Source organism: Callospermophilus lateralis, unplaced genomic scaffold (genome assembly GCF_048772815.1).
Source record: "Callospermophilus lateralis isolate mCalLat2 unplaced genomic scaffold, mCalLat2.hap1 Scaffold_103, whole genome shotgun sequence".
Classification (NCBI taxonomy): Eukaryota; Metazoa; Chordata; class Mammalia; order Rodentia; family Sciuridae; genus Callospermophilus; species Callospermophilus lateralis.
The window spans coordinates 2,217,153-2,237,292 of NW_027510486.1; the positions used below are offsets into that span (position 1 = coordinate 2,217,153).

Consider the following 20,140-nt stretch of genomic DNA (forward strand, 5'->3'; position numbering starts at 1 on the left):
GAGAGTCTAGGAGCAGGTTAGATCCTCTGGAGAGATTTTTCTTCCTCCTTCTAAACTCAGTTCTAATGAGATGTGAATAGTTCCCTGTCATTCCTTTCTGTTGAGAGGGATTTATCTCATTCATCTTTGCCTTCGGAGTATTTAATGACTTTAGTATCCCTTAACAGGGATCTACCTGTTTTGAGCTATTTTGGGCATTTTTCCCTCTTAAAGTAGCAGTATGTCTTAAAACTGCTGATATATTAATTCAGCAAGACAGTAAGTGCAATCATTTAAATCCACAGAGGCACAGATCAGATTTCTAAAAGCCAAACTCCATGTTATGCAGGAGGAATTGGATAATGTTGTATGTGAATGCAATAAAAAGGTAAGATTTTAAAACTTCATAAAATAAATGCTCTAACATTCAAAGACATTTGGGGGCAGTTTCAATTATATTTTAATGGCTTTATTTTTAGCTATTGTTCAGTTACATTTTGATCTAAAAATTATCTATAAATACAGAACTTTATTCCAAGATGTTGAATTATCACAAAGCAAAAGAAGTTTTAAAAGTGTACTAATTAGAATTCTTTTTCAGACTTACAAGGTAAGCTGTTAAACACAAATAAGCTATCTGACTTGCATTTTATAAGATGAAAATGGAATATACTTTTTTCTTCATTAAATGGCTATAAATATCTCATCAAAGATCATATTCTGAAGTTCCTCTTTTGTTTTCTGCTTTGTTTGGATATGAACTCATGTACATTTTATCACCCTATCTCTAATTTTGTAACTAGGAAGATTAATTGCAGGATTTAAAGTCTCAAGTAAAAAACCTTGAAGAAGATTGTGTGAGACAGCAACGAACAATTAATAAGCAACATTCCCAAATAGAAAAATATAAAAATCTTTTTGAAGAAGCAAATAAAAAATGTGATGGATTAGAACAACAGTTGACTTTAATAGAAAGGGTAATGATTTTGCTATTTTTCCTAACTTAATGCCAAAGGTACATTAAAACTACTAAAGTAACATTTGTATAAACACCACTTTTGGTTATTCAGTTATTAGTATTTACCAAAAACAACCTAAATACTATATATTTCATCCATTTAATTTTTTTTAGTTGTAGATTGACTCAATGCCTTTGTTTTTATGTGATGCTAGGATTGAACTCAGTGCCTGACACTTGCAAGGCTACAACTCCAGCCCTCTAAAGAACATAATTTAGTAGCTTAGTATATTTATAGAATTACACAACTACAACCACAGTCAATTTAGGTCATTTTCATAACCTAAAAAAAAATACTTTTGTACCCTTTGATTACCATACCTGACCTCTCTTTCCCCAAATGCTTTGAGCCCTAGGCAACCACTAATTTATTATCTGTCTCAATAGATTTGTCTATTCTAGAAATTTCATATACTTGGACTTATATGTGCTTTTTAATACTGACTAGTTTTTAAGGTTGATCCATGTTGTAACATCAATCAGTATTCCTTTTTGTTGGCCAGTAATATTCCCATCATATAGCCGTAACTCGCTCATCATTTAGACATTTGGATTATTTTGAATAATGCTGCTATGAACATTCACGTACAAGGTTTATGTGATGATATGTTTTCACTTCTTTCGGCTATATAGCTAGTAGTGAAATTGCTGAGTTATCTAGTGACATTATGTTTAATGTTTTGAGGAACTATTCAGTTTCCTAAACTGGCTACACTATTTTATATCCCACCAAGAGGTGGAAGGAGGGGTCCAGTTTCTTCACATTCTCGCCAAAACCTGTTACAGTATGTTTTTTATTGTAACTATTCTTCTGGTGTGAAGTAGTTACCTTATTATGTTTTTGCATTTCGCTAATAAATGATGATGTTGAACATCTTTTTATGTGCTTATTTTCTCTTTGTATCTCTTCTTTGGGAGAAATGGCTGTTCACATTGTTTGCCCATTTTTAAAACTGTTTTTTTTATTATTGGTAATAACAGTTCTTTAATAGGATATATATAGCTGTAAGTCTATATACAGCAGTATGTCCCTTATCAGATATATAATAGGCACATATTTCTCTAAGTATGTGGGTTGTCTTTTTTTTTAAATAATGTTGCTACTACTCTCTATGTATTTTTTAAAATATTTATTCAGTTGTAGATGAACACACAGTATCTTTATTTATTTTCATGTGGTGCTGAGGATCAAACCCAGTTCCTCAGACATGTGAGGCAAGCGCTTTACCACTGAGCTAAAGCCCCCAGCCCCTGTGGGTTGTCTTTTACATTCCTTAAGGTATCCTTTAAAGCATGAAGTTTTATCTAACATTTTGGTTGTTTAAACTTATAGTGTCATATCTAAGGAAAGAATATATTTTAAATGAACTCCTACTTATTTTTTTTCTATTAATTTACCATTGTGATAATAAAAATTCAACAATACTATATATAGGATTATTTTGTAAAACTTAATGATGATAAAAATAATAATATAGCATGTACTGAGATTTTAGTAAGAAAATATTCCTCCTTCATTACTACATTATTATGATTCTCTTTAGTATATTTGTATGAGAGCCTATTTTTAGGCATTTTATTTTGGTATAATTGACATTATCTTTGGTAATAATTTTAGTATCAGATTTATTTAGGCATAGTTCATATAAAGTAAATTTGTTTTTTAGTATACAGTTTTGTGAGTTTTGATAAATGCACACAGTTGTTTAATCATTACCATAATCAATGACATAGACCAATTCCATTACCCCCGAAATTCCTTGTGAATTTAGTCGAGTCCTTCCCCTAATCCCAGCCCTGGAAAATCACTGATAGTTTGGCCTTTTCCAGTATATATTATGTAAGTAGAATCACACAAACTATATCCTTTGAGTCTTATTTTTTCCACTTACCATAAAGCATTTGAAATTTATCCATGTTGCCCATTCCTTTCATTGCTGAGTAGTGTAAATGGTGAATGGATGTACCACAGTATACCCACATATTTAGTAATAAAAATTGATTATAGTATCTAATAGTTTAAGTCTGTACTGTCCAAAAAGATAACCATTTATGAGCTGGGGTTGTCACTTAGTGGTAGAGTGCTCGCCTAGCATGTGCAAGGCCCTGGGTTCAATCCTCAGCACCACATAAAAATAAATACATAAAATAAAAGTATTATGTTCAACTACAACTAAAAAATAAATATTAAAAAAGACAGCCATTTAATATTCATAGCTAGTCTAAATTGTGGTGTGCTATAGTATAAAACAAACATCAGATTTTAAAGACATTATAAAAGAAGAATGAATAATTTAAAATATCTCAATCTTTTTTTATTCGTATTAGTTACACATGATAGTAGAATGTAGTCAATCTTTTTTTTATATTGGTCACATGTTGAAATAATACTTTAGATATACGTGGTTAAGTGAAATACATTATTAAAATTAATTTTGCCTTTTTCTTTTTAACCTCCTCAAAGTAGTTATTAGAAAATGTAAAGTTCATATTTTACTTCTGTCAGTTTAAGAAATACAGATGATTAATCTAAAAAAAAGCTGTGACTGAGAGATCAACTTGGTTTTTTTGATAGTATAGGACATTGAACCCAGGGCCTTATGTGTGCTAGGCAAGTACTCTACCACCAAGACATACCCTGAGCCATTTTTTTTTTGTCTATCTTTTTATTTATTTCAGTACTGGGAATGGAACCCAGAGGCACTTTACAATGAGCTATATCTCCAACCCTTTTTAGGAAGGGTCACTAAGTTGCCCAGGCTGGCCTCAAACTTATGATCCTCCTGCCTTAGCCTCCTGTTACTGGGATTACAAGCATGTGACACTGTGCCCAGCTATTCTGTGTTTTAATTTGCCATTTATCATTTGTCACCACACACCCAAGTACTAGCCTTATCACTATTTTAGTCTCAAGTAATATTGAAACTTTGGTTACATATATTTTCTTTGTTCTCATATCCTATCCTATGCATTATTTCTTCTAAATGTCTTCATGCATCTTTTTCAGTTTCTTGTCACCACTTGGTTCAAGCAATTACTACACTATTTTTGAACCTCTTAATAGGTCATTTTATGTCCATTCTCTCTTTGTCATCCATTATATCCTGGACTCTATCAAATAAATATTCTTAAAGGCAGCATTGCTTATACCCTTTCCTTTGAGAAAAAAGAGGAACAATTTTTTTTAATGTTACATAGTAGGGGAACTGAGTCCGAGTGGTTAAGCAAACAGAATTCAAACTGTTTTGTTTGATTCCAAAGTCTATATTCTCCCCACAAATGAGATCAACTATTTTTAAATTGTGTATTAAGTTATTTTAGCAGCTGATAGTGACAGATGGATTATTTTCTAAATTATAAAAACAAAAAGCATTAGACTTTTCCTGTTATTGATCTTTTTAAAAAATTAACTTTATTGGGGAATAAATTAAATACAATAAGACTTTTAAAAATACAGTTCAATGAAGTTATTTTATTCTTTGCACTGGGAATTGAACCTAGGGGGCGCTTTACCAGTGAGCTACATCCCCCAGTTCTTTTTTTTTTATTTTTTATTTTGAGATAGAGTCTTGCTAAGTTGTTGATACTGGCCCCAAACTTGTAATCCTTTTGCCTCAGCCTCCCAGGAAAGGGCCAGTGCACCTGGTCAATGAATTTTGATGAATTAACATATCCTTGTAACCATCACAATCAAGATAGAGAAAATTTGTCACTCTCCTTCAAATGTCCTTTGTACCGCTTCCCCATAGAAACTTCTAATTTCTAACCAGGGCCCCAGGCAACCAAAGATCTGCATTCTTTCACTACAGTTTTGTTTTCTCTGTTCTAAAATTTCATATAGATGGAATCATAAATATGCAATTTTTGTATCTGGCTATTTTTGTTCTTAATGTTTTTTAAATACATCAGTATTATAACATGTTTTGTGGTTCATTTCTTTGTGTTGATGAGTAGTATTTATTTGAAGATATGCCATATTTTGTTTATATGTTCACTAGTTTATGTGGGCATTAAATTTTTTCCAGTTTATTAAAAATAAAGCCATTGGATTTTCATATGCAAGTATTTTGTGTAGATTCATATTTTGTGAATTCATATCCAGCATCAGAATGTTGGATAAATGTTCTGAGTCTTATAGAAATTACATATTAAATTTTTTAAGAAACTGTCAAATAGTTTTCCAAAGTGATAATTGAATTTTGCATTCTCACTAACAGTATGAGTTCAGTTCCTCTGTCTCCTCATCAACACTTGATATTTTCAGTCTTAATAATTTTAGCTCTACTAAAGGTGAAGTACTTTGTCATTGCAGTTTTTTATTTCCTTTCTGTTAATGTTTAACATCTTTTCATATGCTTATTGGTTATTCATATTTTTTTTTTGTTATGTATCTATTGAACCCGTTTTTCCTGTTTGAAAAACACTGGGTTGTAGGAGTTCCTTATGCCTCTTTATATATAATCCCTTGGTTAGAAGTATATGTATTGTGAATAAAATGTCCTAGTCTGACTTGACTTGAATTTTCCTAACAGTATGTTTCCAAAGACAGCAGTTTTAAATTTTGATGCACTTTATACATTATTTTCTCTCTCTCTCTCTCTCTCTCTTTTTTAATTCTCTTCAGAAAGCTCTGTCCACCCTAAGGTCATGAGGATTTTCTCCTACAATTTTTGAGTGTGTGTGCACACATTTGTGTGTATAATGTAAAATAAAAATTATATAATGTCCTATCTTTCAAATTAATTTTATGGTATGAGGGTTAAAGTCAATGTTTAATTTTTTTTCAATTTGTCCCCCTTTGGTTACCATGTCATCTGTGTAGAAAATGCATTGACTGCATATAGTTGTGGGTCTATTTCTGGATTCTGTTTTGTTAGAGTGACCTATGTGTTTGATATAATTCATCAGATAAAATTTATAGGTAAAACCATGTGGAGTTTTCTTTTTGGAAGTATTGTAGTTACCAATTCAATTTATTTAATGCATATGTCTATTCTACCTTCATATTGCTTTTTGAATCAGCTTTGGTAATCTTTATTTTTCAAGAAACTTGTCCATTTCATCTAAGTAATAAAACACATTGACAAATTTGTTCATAATATTCCTTTATTTATAATATAATTTAAAATACTTATATGACTTACAATAATGACACCTTTCATTCTTGATATTGATGATTTGTCTTATTTTTAATTAATCCTACATTAAATTTATTTATTTAAATCTCAAGCATACTGCATTTTCTAATACATTTTTCCCCCTTTCAGAGATGGTTATTATTGGTTGGTCTTCTTTCTTCAACTTTCCAACACCCTTTCCAGCCTCTGAGTTCATGACTTTGCCCTCTGTTTTATTATGAAAATGAAAATCAAAAGACAACTTCATCATCCTATCATGAAATCTACCAGCCTCTTTGCTTCTATACCCATATATTGTACTCCCTGTTATAATGGATTACTACCTCTTCTGTTTAAAGCCGATCCTTTAATTGTATGTGGATCCCATACCCTCCTATTCAAGGATTTTGCATCTTGCCATTATCCTGCCTTTGTCTTGCAAAATTAAAATTTATTGGATTCTTTTTCATAAATATACAAACAAGTCATATGATCTCTCTCTTTTTCTCTATTTAATACCTGTTTAGATCTCACATCTCCTCCCACCCTACATCATTGCTACATCTTCCACAGCTGCCAGGATTTTCATTCCAAGTCTATTCTTATTCTACCTTCGTCATTTGTTTCTGAAACTTGATCTGATCAGTTATTTATCCTTATCTGATTTTTCTCACCTAAATTACTGTGGAACTTTTGTCACTTTCCCAGCATTAACTGCATTGTGCTGTAGCTGATACATGCACCTCTCTCATGTTCCCACTGTCTTTTATGAGTGATATAAGAATTATGAGAGGGTGGTAAATTATTTCCTCTTGAAGCTCCTAGCATTGGGTTTTAAAGCTAAATTTTATTTTCTTTATACTACCTAGCTTTTTAAAATATTTATTTTTTAGTTATAGGTGGACACAATACCTCTATTTATTTTTATGTGATGCTGAGGGTCAAATCCAATGCCTCATGCATGCTAGGCGAGCACTCTACCTTTGAGCCACAACCCCAACCCGCTATCTAGCTTTATTTTCTTTAAGACATGAAATTCAAGACTTGGGATTTTTAATAAAACTTTCGTTCAGCAGTATATAAACTGCTTTTTGGAGGGTAACAGATTAATTTTGTCTATTTTTAGGATGCCAGTAGTATCTTGTCTGTATTTAGTAAACGATACTAGAGTATGACTGAACACAGAAATGTTTTCAATTAGGTTTTCCTTTCTTTAGTGGCTTTATGTATGTAGAAAAAAAAATTATTTCCTGCTTTACTATTCTCCTCACTGTCCTTTATCCTTTTTCTTCTTCATGTCTCCCCAGAAGGGGACAGTATTGATTAAAGAATTGGTAGGGAAACATCATGTAATGAAGCATGTTTTTATTTTTCTGCAAAGTAGGTTCCAAAATCACCAGCAGGAAGGAGGTTCCCCTGGTCTGTGAGAGAAGGCTGAAATTAGGTAGCAAGAACCGTGGACTTTGCAGCTAATGAACTTCTTTTTCTTTTCCATGTGAACAATGAAATAAATCATATAAGTTTTTAGCGTAGCTGCCACCCACAAAGCTGTGAAGAAGACTGTGACAGCAGATGGTATCCACACACAGTTTGATTTGTTTAGAAACCTACATAAAAAACAACATGTGTTGTTTTGTTTTCCCCCTTAATTACTCAAAGCCAAGAAGATCAGTATTCAAAGATGATATAGCGATATATCCAGGAGAAAAAAATCATGAAAGAATACAGACTATGTTTTTATTGTATCATTTCAGTTCTACAGTATTTATTGGGTCTCTGCTTTCAGTAAGGGTCTAGACTAGGCCTTATGTTGAAGGGGCTACAAAAAGAGTGGGTTAAGTATTTATAAGTTCAAAGATGTCATTAGTCCCTTTTATATACCACTGAAGTGCTGGAAATAAATAAAGACAGTTTCTGTCCTCAAGGACCTAGTTTATAAAGGAATGAAGGAAATAAAGCAAAGGGACAGTTTAGTGTCATGTAGCAGGTGCTGTAATAAGTGTGTATTAAGAAGTCCTAGAGGCTCTAAGGAAAGGCAACCAATGCAACCTGGGTGGATAGTGAGGGTTAGAGATAGGAGGCTTCCTGGAGGAGGGAAAGTCCTAATGAACAACTCTGAGTCTTAATGAGTAGGTTAAGGGATCAGGATCAGAGGCTGGAAACATATGGCTGTTTGGGAGTAATCCAAGTACTGTTGATTTTACTGAAGGTAACATCTGTGAGAGATGAGGCTTGCTGATAGGGACCAAGTTCTGGTGGAGTTTGAAGTTACCAGTATGTTCATGTTTCTTTATGTTCTTCATGTTGGCCTCTTGACTGTATGCAATGGAATATCCTAGGTTATTTGCAGAAATATAAGTCTAATCTAGGACATGGAAAACCATCATTCATAAATTATTGTTTCTGCTCAAAATTGAGATTTTCCTGTAGGACTAATACAGAATGTCTTGCATTTGGCAAATTTTCTTAAATGACACATTTTGCCAGTTTTACACAAAAACAGTGTTTGTGTGAGAGTGTATGTCTTACATTGGCCTTTGGGGAGGCTTCTGAAAAAACTCTATAGTTTTAAAAGGTTGCTTATAAAAAATACGGACTGTGTTATAATGTTGTAGGTCAATAAAGGGAGAAAATTCCAAACAAAGTAAGAATTTAGTTCACAATTACATTTTTAGGATATATTTTTCTAATACCAGTTTGAGGCAAGAATTCCCTGAGAACTCTAATACTTAGAGCCCATCTACTAGCTGTGGTTGTGAGGGGGTGGGAGTGGGGTAGGTGGAGGGGGGCTGCAGGGATTTGCAGGAAAATTTGGGGAATGAAAAAGTGGAAAATATAAAAAGGGAAATTATCTTTTTTACTATGCAGGAATTAGAAAATAAAAGATAATAACTACAAAAACAGGCTGCCTCTACCCAAAGCACCACAGAAGTCCGCTTGAATAGAGCCCTAGAAGAAGCAGAAACGTATAAACTGGAGTTAAGTAATTAAGACAAAACAACAAGGTATGGAAAGATTAAATCGTTTTGGTAGTGATCACTTTTGGTAACTTCCTCTTATGCAAGCATCAAAAATAATAGTTTTAGACTTACAATTCTTGATGTTATAATCAACATCTTTCTTTTTCAGCAAGTTAGGATTATATGCTGGGTCTCTTACCTAATTGGATGATACCACAGTTCTTTAGAGGATTCATTCACTTCTTTATCCAAAAGATCTTTATGGGTGCCCATATTATATGCCAGACACTTTTCTGAGCTCAGGATAAGGAGTGGGGAAAAAAAGTGTGTTTCATGTCTCATGTTGGTTATATTCTTTTCTGAGCCTCAATTTTCTAGTATAGAAAGCAAGGGGCTGTTTAACTTGGCAGTAGCTCTCAATAACTTGGCAGTAGCTCTCAAACTTGAGCATGTATCAGGATCACCTGAAGAGTTTGTTAAAACACAGATTGCTTGGCCTCAGCCTTGGAGTTTCTGACTCAGTAGGTCTAGGGTGAGGCCTGAGAATTTGGAACTTTAAAGAGTTTCCCAGGAGATACTGCTGCTGGTTCTGAAACCATAGTTCAATAACTACTGTCACAGAGCTATTAGAAAGATCCCATCTCCAAGGTCTAGCCAATGCTTGGCATAGGATTAACATTCAATGCCTTAAGTAGCTGTTAAATTAATGAAGGTTCAAGTATTGATGTATATGAAGATATCTGTACATTCTGTAAATACTGGCTGTTAGTTTTTTGTTCTGTGTCAACCTGAAAGAACAAAAGTCGATACTCCATTAGAATCTCTTCCCTTAGAACAATATTTAATAATTTAACAATGACATGTGATGAAATTAGGAACCACCTTCATTTCATATGCAGATAATACATTTTGGATTATATTAGTAACAATAGGAATAAACTGGAACTGGCCTTGATTAGTCCTCCAACATGTTTAACAGAGGCAAATACATGACAGTGACTACAGTTTTAACAATATCATCTGTGAGATTGTTTATCCTATTTTGATCAAACTATTTCATGTTCATGGGCCATTAATGACGGTATCAGATGAGCAAATTAAGTAATCTCTATGGACTTAATAATTAGCATATTAGAATATTTCCAATTTGCATTTTAAAAGGATTTTGAAGAAAATAAAAGGAAGAGTAACCATGAGTGATTCAGGATTTGCAATTCTGGTTACAGATTTGATCTTTATATTAGCCCACAGTAGAATAGTAGAAAGAAAAATTGGTTTCCAGTAGATGGCTCTCCTCATTGTATCTGGCCATCTTGAAAATTCAGGTGATGAAGACTTGTTATGTGACTAGCTCATTCTAAAACCATCAACACTATAAAAACAACTTGGATGCATTCACCATATAAACTTCTGACCCCAGATCTGCATATGATTGATTGATTTAAATTCCTGGAATAATATTTGTGAATATATTGCTTATTATGTACTATAATGTAGACACTTGTGGCCAGATTTTTAAAATGTAACTTATTTCAGAATTCCAAAAAACTATGTGTCTTATACTTTTGATTTAAAAAAAAATTTTTTTGTAGTTGTAGATGGACAGAATGCCTTTATTTTATTTATTTTTATGTGGTGCTGAGGATCGAACCCAGTGCTAGGCAAGCTCTCTGCCACTAAGCTACAGCCCCAGCTCATACTTTGATTTTTTAAAAATTATTTTGCCTAACATTTATCTTTGAGGGATGTTTCAGGATTATATAGTAATTCTCTTAGAGTCTAATCTGTATGTGTTTTTGTGTGTGAGAGAGAGCAGGTTTTTTTCTTTCAATTTAATTCTTTTTACTTTGCCTCTCATTTTGATTAAACATATAATTATTGTTAAATAGTCAATTAAAATTATTCAGGTCTATATGTTTAAAAAATATAACAGGGAAATATTAATGTTTCCATAAAACAGGACAAGATTACTTTGTAGTCATCAGAAACCAAAGATCTGTTTTTAAAAATAATGACAAACTTATTCTTAACAGAAATTAGGAAACAAATTTGGTTTTAAAGTAAGAGTAACTTTTGAAATGAAAAGTCAGTTAATTTAAACCAGGTGTTGTATGAATGAAGGGACCTTAGTCCTAATCACTATCATGTCCTCAGGGTCTAGCAAATGGTCATTGCTAAAGTCACACTGAAGGAAGGAATGTTAAAAGTAATGGTTTAACTGGAATTCCACTTAAAAACAGGACATTTGATTTGATGATTACTTGAAATCCTTTTATAATGTGACACCAAAGTCCATGTTACTTCATTTACAAAGAAATAATTTCTGATTCATCATTAATTCATTTAGAAATATTAGGGCCTGATAAGTACTGTACTGGCCAGATCTTTATTAGAAGCTGAAAGATGGAAGGGAGATAAAAATTGAATATATTCTTTGAAGTCTTGCAGCTTTTAGTGGAGAAGTTGGATGTTTAGATAACCCATCAAGCAAAATTAAGGGGCAACTGTGAGAAATTCTGTGGGTAAGCTAAGATCTGAATACTATATAGGAGTTAAGTGTCCAGGGAGATAATTATGGACAGAAGGAATACTAAGTAAAAATGGTTCTCTGACAAGAAAAGAGGACAAGTTAATGAAAGGCAAATTCGATGTGAAGGGAGTGATACAAAGTGAAGCTTTAAAGGGTGACGTCATCTAGATCCTTTAGGCCAGGGTTAAGGATTTTATTTTTCATCCAAAGAGCAGTGCAAAACTACTATACAGTTATTCTTTGTAGGGAAGAGAATCTGGCAAGCAGGCCAGAATGGATGCAGATAGATTGGTTAAGAGTAAGTGTGATAAATGATGATGTAGTTTGGACTAAAGTGATAGTGGTAGAAATGGGAGGGGTTAAGTTCTCAAATACATTTAGGAGCCAGGCTCAGTAGTGCATGCCTGTAATCCCAGCACCTCAGGAGGCTGAGGTGGGATGATCACAAGTTCAAAGTCAGCCTCAGCAAATTAGTGAGGCCCTAAGCAAGTTAGCAAGACCCTGTCTCAAAATAAAAAGAGCTGGGGATGTGGCTCAGTGGTTAAATGCCCCTGGGTTCAATGCAATAGGGCTTAGTGATAGACTGGATATAGTCTGTGGGAAAGGAAAGCTTAAGGGAGGATAGTACTATTCACTGAATTAAGAAACACTGGAACAATTCTGGGGAAGAAAATTATAAAGTTTGAAGTTATTCTGAGGAATCCAAGAGGAAATGTTTTAAAACTTAGAGAAGTCTGCATTGAATAGGAATACAGAATAAGTGAGAGAAAGAGAAAAGCAAGGCCAGATTGAGCCTTGAAATAGTCTAGTATTTCTAAGGAGTATTCAGTACTCAATAGTATTCAGTACTTAACCACACCAATTGATCACCGAGAAATATTTTGGTAGAATGATAAGGGAAGAAGACAGATTTAATGGGAAATGAAAAATGAATGCAGGTGAGGAAGTGGAGATAGTGAATATATATGTGTGTAATTCTTCAAAGACACAAAAGAGTAGAGTTGGAAGGACAGAGCTGAGTGAATTTTTTAATGAGATAATTTACATACAATAAAATGCAGATTGCACATGTATAGTTCACTGAGTTTGGGCTTCTTGTTTTGGTCAGCTTTTTCACTGCTGTGACTGACCAGACCAACTGTAGAGAGGAAAAGTTTATTTAGGGGCTCATGGTTTCAGAGGTCTCAATCCATAGACAGCTGGCTCCACTCCTTGGGGATCAAGATGAGGCAGAACAACATGGTGGAAGAGTATGGTGGAGGCACACAGCTTACATGATGACCAGGAAGCACAGAGACTCCACTTACCAGATAGAAATATATACCCTGAAGCCACATCCCACCTGCCTTCAGTTACCGCTCAATTAATCCCATCAGATGATTAATTCAATGATCGAATTAAGGCTTTCCTAACCCGATCATTTCTTCTCTGAATCTTCTTGCATTGTTTCACATGTGAGCCTTTTGGGGACACCTCACATCCAAACCATCATAGTCCTACTTATCTGTATAACGAGCCACTTTATAGAATATTTATATTTCCCCAGAAAGTGCTCTTGTTTCTGTTTCTAGGCCCCTCAGAGACTGCACTGGTCTGATTTCATTGGCTTCTTTCACTTACCATAATATAAGATTGACCTGTGTTTTTATTTTTTATTGATCCATCTTGTTAATGATTTATCAATTACTCTTTCCAAAGACTCAACTTTTGCCTTTATTTTCTTTATAATTTGTTTGCTATTTCACTGAATTCTCTTTATTGTATCCTTTTGTCCACTTGCTTTGGTTTTAATTTGTTCTTCTATTTCTAACTTCTTAAGTTGAAGGCTTAGATCATTGATTTTAAATTCTTCTTTTCTAAAGCATTTAATGGTAGTTTCCCTTAAAATTATGCTTTAGCTAACTCCCAGAACTATTTTTTTGCCTCTTTTAACTAAATATGTCTATTTTAATATACCTACTGTAATATAATTTACAAAAACCTGTACATACTTAGTGTAAAATTATTGAATTTTGACTGTATACCTATGAAATAATCACCCATTATATATATCTGTCACCCCTGAAAGTTTGTGTCCCTTTACAATCCTCCATTCCAAGGTAACTTGTTTTTACATTTTCTAGAATTTTATGTTCTTTTAAATTTTTTTCCAATGTGACTTCTTTTATTCAGGACAATTATTTTGAGATTCATCCATGTTGTTTCCTGTGAAAATAGTTAATTTAATAACTTTTTTTACCCATGGTATAAATATACCAGTATTTGTTCATCCATTAACTGTTGGACAAGTGGGTTGTTTCTAATTTTGGCCTATTTTACAAAAACTGCTATGAACATTCATGTATAATTTTTTATATAGTCATACACTTTTTTCCTGTTGAATGTCTAAGTTATATTGTTAAACCTAAGGTAACATACTTGTTTTCTTATAGAAGTTGAGTATCTTTTAGCTTTCATATTTTAGCTTTTATGTTTGGGGTTTTTCCTTATGATGCAAGATAAAAGGCATAAGGTTTTTTTGGGGTTTTTTTTTGCTTTTTTTGGTATTTATTCCAGCACTGTTTGTTTAAAAGATAATTCTTTTATCATTGAATTGTCCTGAAACTTTTGTTGAAAATCTATTGCTCAGATAGGTATGGATCTATTCTGGAATATTTATTTAATTGGTCTGAATGCCTGCCTTTATGCTAATCATTGTTTTGATTAGAGCTATATAAGTCTTGATATCAGTGAGTCCTCCATCTTTATTCTTCTTTTTATAAATTGCTTGGTTATTCTGGGTCCTTTTCTTATAAATTTTAGAACCACCTTAACAGTTTCCACAACAATTCCTGTTGAAATTTTGATTGGCATTGCATTAATCCATAGATAAATTCTGGGAAATTGGACAATATTGTGTCTTAAATCACAAATAGAGAATATCTTTATTTTAGGCCATCAATTCCTCTAAGCGATATTTTATACATATTAATATGTAGGTCTTGTGTATTTTTTGTCAACTTATCACTTAGTATTTCATATTTTTGATGTCACTATAAATACTTTTTAAATTCAAATTTATCTTTGTTACTAAAATAGAAAAATACTATTTAACTTCAGTACATTGTATACATCTGCAATTATGCTAGACTCACTTATTCTTGAAGCCTTAGGATTTTCTGTACAGAGTATGTAAAATGCCAACTAGGAAATATTTTAGCTTTTGTAGGCTATGTATGGTTCCTTTTTGTGTAGTCTCCACTGGCTTTCTTTTTTAAATTCATCTAACCCTTTCAAAATAAAAAAATTTTCAGGGGTGGGGGTGGGTACCGGGGATTGAACTTGTGTGCACTCAACCACTGAGCCACTTCCCAAGACCTATTTTGTATTTTATTTAGAGACAGGGTCTCACTGAGTTGCTTCCCACCTCACTTTTGCTGAGGCTGGCTTTGAACTCAACATCCTCCTGCCTCAGTTTTCCCAGCCACTGGCTGTTGTGCCACCGTGCCTGGCAAAATAAAAACATTTTTAACTTATGGCCTATAGAAAAACTGACCAAAGTTCCCTGGAAGATCTCAACAGGAAGGCATACAGGATTTCTTTTCAGTTTCCTTTTTCTTGTTCTTTTGAGATAATAATATATTTTTCTTTTAGCCTATTAATGTGACGAATAACATTGGTTGATTCTCAAATATTAAGACAAACATATTCCTGGGATGAACCTCACTTGAGATGTATTGTTATCCCCTTTATATAATATTAGGTTAAATTTGTGAAAATCTGCAGGCCTGTAAACTCAGTGGCTCGGGAGACTGAGGCAAAAGATGACGAGTTCAAAGCCAGCTCAGCATAGGCAGGTTCTAAGCAACTCAGTGAGACCCTGTCTTTAAATAAAATAAAAAATAGGGCTTGGGATGTGGCTCAGCAGTTAAGTGAGATGGGGTCTTGCTAAGTTGCTTAGGACCTCAGCCTCCCAAGCTGCTGGAATTATAGGCATGCCACCATGCCTGGCTTGTTTTTAAAATCTGACAGTCTCTAACTTTTTAATTAGAGTACTTACACCTTTGCATTTAATGTGATTATTAATATGGTTGGAATGAAATCTATTAACTAGCTGTTTGTTTTTATTCCTTATGTTCTTTTTTAAAATTAATTTTAAAAAATGATCTCCCTTTTTGTCTCATCTCCACTTCTGTGTGTGCATTTTAGCATTCATTATATACATCTTTAACTTATCAGGTAATATAGAATTTTATGAATAATGTAAACCTTTTAGCAGTATACTTTCTTTACACTATCCTTTCCTTTTTGCCACTAAGTAAATTTAAACACTTAAATTATGGCAAACTACAAATGAAAATTACCCTTGTAAACATTTTAAATTTAAAATAAAATATTGTTATATATATTCATATAGTTGTACAACCAATAACCAGAACTCTCTACATCTTGCAAAAACAAACCCTGTAGTTCCCTCTTGCCCAGCCCTTTGCAAGCAACATTCTGCTTTCTGACTCTTCCTCACATGAATGAAATCATACAGTAGTATTTGTCTTCCTGTAACTAATCAACTTCATTTGACGTAGGTACTCAAAGTTGACCCATGTAGCATGAGTCAGAATCTGATTGCTTTCTAAGGTGCAAAAATAATCCATTATATTTATAATATCACATTTTGTGTGTTCATGTGTCAATGAAAACTTGGGTTGTGTCCAAGTTTTTGGCTGTCCTTAATAATACTGCTATGAACAAGGTCTACAAATATCTGAAACTGCTTTCAATTCTTTTAAGTGGAATTACAGGATCAGAGAAAATTATCTTTGAATTTTTTTAGGAACTGCTATTGTTTTTGATAGCAGTTGTATCATTTTACATTCCCACTTAGAGTGTACAAATTTCCCAGTTTCCCCAGATCCTTGCCAATACTTCCTATCATCTACTTTTTTTTTCTTTTTTTAAATAGTAGTCATCCTAATGGGTTTGAGGCTTTATTTCATTGTGGTTTTGATTTTAATTTTCCTAATTATTTATAAAAGATGCGGAACATCATTTCATGTGCTTTTTAGCCCTTCATATGTATTCTTCAGAGAAATATATTACAATACTTTAATGAAAATATTATTATACTTTTAATGTCACATAGCCAAGAAATCCTTGCCACATCCCATGATATGATCTTTTCCTCCTGGATTTCTAAGAGTTTTATAGCATTAGCTCTTATTCTTAAGTCTTTGATTCACTTGAGTTAATTTTTGCATAGCATGAGATCAGGAAAGAATTCTTTTGCATGTGCATATTCAGTTCCCCAGCACCACTCTGTTAAAGAGATTATCTTTTCCCATCTTCTTCTTTTTTTTTAAATCTCTTGACCATATATATATGAGCATTTGTTTCTAAGATTTATTCTATTCTATTGATCCGTATGTCTGTCTTGATGCCAGCACCACATTGTTCTAATATTGTACCTTTGTAGTAAGATTTGAAATCAAGAAATGTGAGACCTTTATCTTTGTTCTCTTTCAAGATTAATTTGGCTATTTGGGGTTCCTTAAGGTGTCCTACGAATGTAAAGAAAGATTTTTCTATTTCTACAAAAACCACTACTGTGATTTTGATAAAAACTGAATTTAATCTGTAGATCTCTTTGGGTTGCTACTGACATCTTAACAATATATTGAGCCTTTCAATCCATAAACACATGATTTTTTTCCCATGTATTTGTCTTTAGTTTCTTCCAGCATGTAAGTTTTTTACCTTCTATTTTAAGTTTATTCCTTTGTATTTTATTCTTTTTGATGGTATTTTAAATGGAATTGTTTTCTAAATTTCTTTTTTGGAATGTTCATTGTTAGTGTATAGAAACAATTCATTTCTGACTTTACTGAATTTATCGATTATGATAGTTTTTCCTTATGGTTTTCTACATATAGAATGTGTTGTTTATGAAAAGCAATGTTACTTATTCCTTTACAATTTGGATGTCTTTCTTCTTCTGTACTAATTGGTCAAGTTACAACTTATAGTACTATGTAAAGCAGAAGGGACATAAATCGGTGCCTTTCTCTTGTTCCTGATCATAGCCTTGGGGCTTTTCACCATTGGGTATGATATCAGATGTGGTCTTTTCACATATAGCCTTCTGTTATGTAGAGATAGTTTCCTTCTTCCCGGGTTTTTAATTTTTTAATCACGAGCTTTTGAATCTTGTCAAATACTTTTTTGGCATCAATTCAGATGACAGTATGGGGTTTCTCCATTCTGTTAATATGGTATGTTAACATTGATTTTTGAATGTTTAATTATCCTTGCATTCTAGCAATAAATTCTATTTGGTCACCATGTATAATTCTTTTAATGTGATCAGGGATGTTGGCTTAGAGTTTTCTGTAGAATACAGAAGTGTTCTATTCAATTCTAGGGAAGTATTTAAGGATAGATGGTGTTAATTCTTCTCTAAATGTTTGGTAGAATTCACAAGTGAAGCCAGACAGTTCTGGACTTTTATTTATCAGAAGGGTTTTGATACTCATTCAGTATCCTTACTAATTATAGGTCTATTCAGAATTTATATTATTCAGTTTTGGTAGGCTGAGTTTCTAGAATTTTTAATTTCATTTTGGCTATCCAAATGTTAGCTACACTGTTCATAGTATTTTTATGATACTTTCTATTTCTGTAAAATTGGTTGTATTGCCCCCTCTTTCATTTCTGATTTTAGGTATTTGAATCCTCTTTATCTTTTCTTCATCAGTCTACCTGAAGGTTCATTAATTTGTTAATCTTTCCAAAGCACCAACTGTTTCATTTGATTTTTTTATTCTCTTATTTATGATCTCATGTTTATTATTCTCCATTTCTGCTAGCTTTGAGATATTTCTGGTTCCTTAATTATTAAGTTAGGTTGGTTTGGGATCTTCTTCATTCTTAATATAAGCATTACATTATTAGTATTAGCAATGTTTATACTCTAGCCTATACATTTTGGTGTATTGATTTTCTAATTTCCATAGTTATATCTTCTTTGACCCACTGGTAGTTTGAATGTGCTATAAAGTTTGGATCCTGAATGTCCCTCAAAGGCTCATGTGTTGAAGACATGTTGGGACATCTGCCCAGTGTTGGGACATCTGCAGCGGGTCTGCTCTTAGTGCCCCCAATACCACCACAGTCAAGGAGGACTATATAAATCATGTAATGTTTAGTATGAAGAAGGTTTACTGGCAAAATTAAAAGTATCAGTGATTTCCTTTTGGTATCATTTTATTATTATATGAAAGAGCAAACATTTCAGTATTTCAAATACAGAGAGATTATGTTCACTGATTCTCTTTTGCATTGTGTAAGACAATTTTACTATGATGTAGTCTCCCTTATGAGCAGTGCATGAATTCTCTACTAAGGTTTTAGACTATACCTGTTCCCTTAAACAGGTTCCCAAGAACCTTATCCTATAAAGATGTATGTATGTATGTATGCAGATTTCAAGGGCTTTTTAAAGGATTCCCACATAGAAATTTGTACCATCCTGGCAGTACTGTTAGTCCAACAAGACTACCGTTTTTGTTTGAGGTCTATCCCTGTGAACCCATGAACTGGTTAAGTACATTCTGGAAAAACTAGGTGAATGAGGTCTTCAACCAGTATATCCTTTAAAGATCATATTTTGCTTAGTAGTGATTATTCATCTATGTCTTGAAATGTATTTTTGGGGTTCAAATATTTGTTACCTGTCCAGAGTTCATTCAATACAAGTTTTTACTATGACCTGATCATGATTTAAAGCTATCAAATTCCAGTAATTTGGTAATACAAAGAAAATTTTATGAACATGTATATTTCAGTTAAAAATAATTTTTATTACTGATGTGAAATAAAATAATTTACTTAAAAAATATAAAGATTACATACTAGAAATTTTTCTTTTGTAGGATATAGCAAATGAAGAACACAAAAAAATTGAAATGTTAAAATCAGAAAACAAGAAGCTAGAAAAACAAAATGGAGAATTAATGATAGGGTTTAAGAAACAATTAAAATTAATTGATGTTTTAAAAAGGCAGAAGGTGAGTATCAATGAAGGATTATAGATATTATCTGGACCTTTGTATTAGAGTTTTACTTTGTTTCATTTTGGTATCCTTAGACAAATTTTTATCTAAATAAAATCTGTTATACATAAGCTTGTATAATGTAGCATGCAAGTAAATTAGTTACATGGGAAATGGGACTGGTACAAATATTTGCCAAATATAGAATAACAATAACAATAACTATTTAGATGACTATTTTACTTTTCAAACCTTAAAGTACTCCCACTTTCTTTTATAAGGCATTTTACAATATTGAATTTTAATGGTAGGTTGGTTCAGTATTACTGTTGGGATAAGAAAGGCTTTTCAAATATTTGCTTATTAGAATGCATGTTTTTCAAACTTATATTTGGATATCCGTCTGACAATATTGATTTCTTTTTAAACAGATGCACATTGAAGCTGCCAAGATGCTATCTTTCACCGAAGAAGAATTTATGAAGGCACTTGAATGGGACAATTCATGA

General features: G+C 32.7%; 1 pseudogene; it reads left to right on the forward strand.

Moving 5' to 3' along the window:
- The first annotated feature begins 322 nt into the window (after positions 1-322).
- On the forward strand, positions 323-20,140 carry LOC143388126 (testis-expressed protein 9-like; annotated as a pseudogene).